Source organism: Otolemur garnettii, unplaced genomic scaffold (genome assembly GCF_000181295.1).
Source record: "Otolemur garnettii isolate 467f Iridium unplaced genomic scaffold, OtoGar3 scaffold00003, whole genome shotgun sequence".
NCBI classification, from domain to species: Eukaryota; Metazoa; Chordata; class Mammalia; order Primates; family Galagidae; genus Otolemur; species Otolemur garnettii.
The window spans coordinates 13,453,527-13,457,992 of record NW_003852398.1 but is presented as its reverse complement, the minus strand read 5'-3'; the positions used below and the strand labels follow the sequence as shown (position 1 = coordinate 13,457,992).

At 35.7% G+C, this 4,466-nt stretch overlaps 1 pseudogene; it reads left to right on the top strand.

The window, feature by feature from the left end:
• Positions 1 to 3,965: 3,965 nt before the first annotated feature.
• Positions 3,966 to 4,466, top strand: part of LOC100956535 — a 1,001-nt pseudogene continuing 500 nt past the window's right edge.

The window sequence follows — 4,466 nt, the reverse complement described above, 5'->3', positions numbered from 1 at the left end:
TAGGAGAAAAAGAAGAAAGACTCAAACAAACTTGATCATAAATGAAAGAGAATACATTATAATCGATATCACAGTAATAGAAAGGATCATAAGAACTACCATGAACAATTACATATCTACAAATTGGATAATGCATAAGAAACGGATAAATTTCTAGATAAATCAAATTACCAAATATGAATTATAGAAAAAAAAAATCTGAACAGACCATTAACAAGTGAAGGTGACTAAATCAGCAATAAAAATTCTCTCATTAAAAAAAAAAAAAAAAGCTCAGAATTGGACAGCTTCACTGCTGAATTCTACAAAACATTTAAAGAACTACCAATTTTCCTCAAACTCTTTCAAAAAATAGATGTAGAGAAAATATCTCCAAACTCATTTTATAAAGGCAGGATTATCTTGATACCAAAACAAGGCAAAGACTCTCTAAGAAAAGAAAATTGCAGGTCAATATCCCTAATGACCATAAATGCAAAAGTACACCACAAAATATTAGTGAACAAATTCAACAACACATTAAAAGAATCAGTCACCATGATCAAGTAAGATCCCCTGGATCCAAGCATAGGTCAACATATACAAATCATTAACAAAATGAAGAATAAAAATGATATGGCCCATAGATGCAGGAAAATAATTTAACAAAATTTAACATCATTTCATGATAAAAATTCTCAATAGATTAGGTGTAAAGGAAATGTACCTCAACACACTAAAGGTTATATATGACAAACCCCTAGCTAAATCATTTTAAACAATAAAAAGTTGAAAGTTTTTTCCTCTAAGACAAGGATGCCCAATCTCATTGCTTCTTTTCAACATAGTACAAGAAGGATTAGCCAGAGCAATCAGGCAAGAGAAAGAGAGAAAAGGCATCCTAATTGGAAAGGATGAAGTTACGTTATCTTATTTGCTAATGACATGATTTTAAACTTTAAATTTTCCATGAAAGAAAACTGCTAGAACTACTAAACCAATTTAGTAAAGTTACAGGATAAAAAATCAATATACAAAAATGGAAGAGTTTTCATATACTAATAATAAAATCTGTGAAATGGAAATTAAGAAAAAATGCCATTTTTAAAGGCAACCAAAAAATTAAATACTTAGATGTAATTTAACAAAGGTATAAAAGACCTGTATACAAGGTCTGACAATTATGTTTGCAAACTTGTCACCAGGCACATACATTTACAGGACTGTACAAACAATTTGGTAAGGTTTCATAACCTTGGTATATTAGTGTCTCGTGCTGACACATGGTAGTTAGTGTCTTGCTGAGGGGCATTCATTATGTCTGTTGCATGTTTTTGTGTGTTGTCACAAGAACATTGGAGCTCAAATTACAGCAACAAACAAAGATTCGTAAATTTTTTGTTAAACTTGGCAAGAGCGAAACTAAAATCAGGAACATGTTAGTCCAGGTTTATGGGATAATGCCATGAAAAAAATGGCAGTGTACAAGTGGATTAAATGTTTTTCTGAGAGGAGAGAAAGCATTGCTGATGAAGAGAGGTCAAGGTGGCCAGTAACAAGCAGAACTAATGAAAACACTGCAAAATTTATCCAATTGTGCATCAAAATCATGAGCTTACTGTGAGAAGCAGACCAGACCAAGTAAACATTGACAGAGAAACAGGAAAATCTTAACTGAAAATCTTGGCATGAGAAAGGTGTGGCTCTTACATCATGGCAGTGCACCAGCTCACATAGCACAGGATGTGAGGGAGTTTTTAGCTACTAAACAAATAACTGTATTGGAATACTCTCCCTACTCACCTGATATGGCCCTCCAGTGACTTTTTTCTTTACCTGAAGATAAAGGAAATATTGAAAGACATTTTGATGACATTTAGGACACCAAGAGTAATATGAGGACAGCTTTGATGGCCATTCCAGAGAAAGAGTTCCAAGATTGCTTTGGAGGGTGTACTAGGTGCTGGCATTGGTGCACAGCTTCCCAAGGGGAATACTTCAAAGGTGACCATAGTGATATTCAGCAATGAGCTATGTAGCACTTTTTCTAGGATGGGTTCATGTACTTATACTGAAAGTTCACTTATACTAATTGTCAGAACTTACACTGAATTGTCAGAACTTACACTGAAAACTATAAAACGTTGATAAAATAAATTGAAGAAACCATAAATAAAGAGAAAGATATTCTGTGTTCATGATTTAGAAGAACAATTGTCAAAACTTATACTAATTGTCAGAACTTATACTGAAAACTGTAAAACACTGATAAAATAAATTGAAGAAACCACAAATAAATAGAAAGATATTCTGTGTTCATGATTTGAAAGAATTAATATTTTTTAAATGTCCATATTACCCGAAGCAATCTATAGATTCAATGCAATTCCCATCAAAATTTTAATACAATTTTTTACAGAAGTAGAAAACACAGTTCTTAAATTTGTATGAAACCACAAAAGACTCCAAATATTAAAAACAATCTTGATCAAAAATTAAAAATCTAGAGATATCACATTCTTTAATTTGAGAACACATTATAAAGTTATTATAATCAAGACAGCATCATACTAGCATAAAATAGTCACATTCACCAGAGGAACAGGATAGAAAGCCAACAGTACACACTACTGACGGCATTTACAGTCAATTTGTTTTTGGAAAAGGTGTCAAGAATAAACATTAGGAAAAAGACCATCTCTTCAATAGTGTTCACAAAACTCAATATTCACAGGAGGAAGATTGAAATTAAACTGCTATCTCCCATCATATCCAAAAATCAACTCAACATGAGTGAAAGATATAAATATAAGACCTGAAACTGAAGACTATTACAATAAAACATACAGAAAAATCTCCATGACATTGGTCTGAGCAATGATTTTTTTGGATATGACCCTAAAAGCACAAGTGACAAAAGCAAAAAATAGACAAATGAGGTGGCATCAAACAAGTTTCTACACAGCAAAGGAAACAATTAACAAAGGGACGACTCTTCATTTATAATCTGCATGTGCTTTGGTTGAATCTTGCTTTTTCAAAAATGGAAGAAAATATTTACAACCATACATCTAATCAGAGACTAATAGCCAAAATACATAAGGAATTCAAACAATCCTATAGCAAGAAAGCTAATAGCCTAATTAAAAACTGGGCAAAGGACCTGAAAAGACATTTTTTAACATACAAATGGCCAAGAGGTACATGAAAAAATGCTGAGCATCACTAATTACCAGAGAAATGCAAATCAAAACCACAATGAGACATCACCACAGAACTGTTAGAAGGGTTTTTACCAATTAGATAGAAGATAAGTGTTGGCAAAGATATGAAGAGAAGGGAACTCATGCATTGTTGGTGGGAATGTAAATTAGTACAGTCATTATGGAAAACGGTAGAGAAGTTCCTCAAAAATATAGAGATGCGAGGTGATAAGAAGTTCCTCTTAATACAGAGATACTAGGTGATACAGTAATCCCAGTTCTGGGTATGTCCAAAAGAACTGAAATCCTTATCCCAAAGAGATACCTGTGTTTCTGTGTTTATGGAAGATTTGTCACAATAGCCAAGGAATGGACTCAACCTAAGTGTCCATCAACAAATGAATGAAGATATGAAATCTGGTGTATATATATACAGTGGAATACTATTCAGCCTTTAAAAAGAAGAAAATCCTGTTATTTGCAACAACATGGATGAATCTGGAGGACACTGTGCTAAGTGAAATGACCAGGCACGATAAATAAATATCATGGATCTCACTTGTAGGTGGAATCTAAAAACACTGAACTGAAGGTTCCAGAGCTGCGGCATGCAGAGGGTGGGCGGTGATCCTGCGCAGGTTGGGTCAGGCGTATGCACAGGCTGCGGGCACCGAGACTTGTGCAGTGGGGTCTGTCCTCGGGGTGAGTGCGCTCAGCACAGCATTTCCTGCTCCCACCTGTGTGTGGCTGCAGCTTGGGCCTTCAGCCTGACCCAACCCCACTATGGCTTCAGCTTTGGAAGAGCTACAGAAAGATCGAGAAGAAGCAAAGGTATTGCTGGAAAAAGCCACTAGGAAAAGAGTACGTGATGCCCTTACAGCTGAAAAATCCAAGATCAAAACAGAAATCAAGAACAAGATGCAACAGAAATCACAGAGGAAAGCAGGACCTCTTGACAACAAAAAGCCAGCTGCTGTGGTTGCTCGCATTACAACGGGATATACAGTGAAAATCAGTAATTATGGATGGGATCAGTCAGATAAGTTTGTGGAAATCTATATTACCTTAGCCGGTGTTCATCAAGTTGCCACTGAAAATGTGCAGGTGCATTTCGCAGAGAGGTCATTTGACCTTTTGGTTAAGAATCTAAATGGGGGCTCGGTGCCTATAGCTCAACCGGCTAACGCACCAGCCACGTACACCTAAGGTGGCGGGTTCGAATCCCCAGCCCGGACCCGCCAAACAACAATGACGGCTGCAACCAAAAAATAGCCGGGCGTTGTG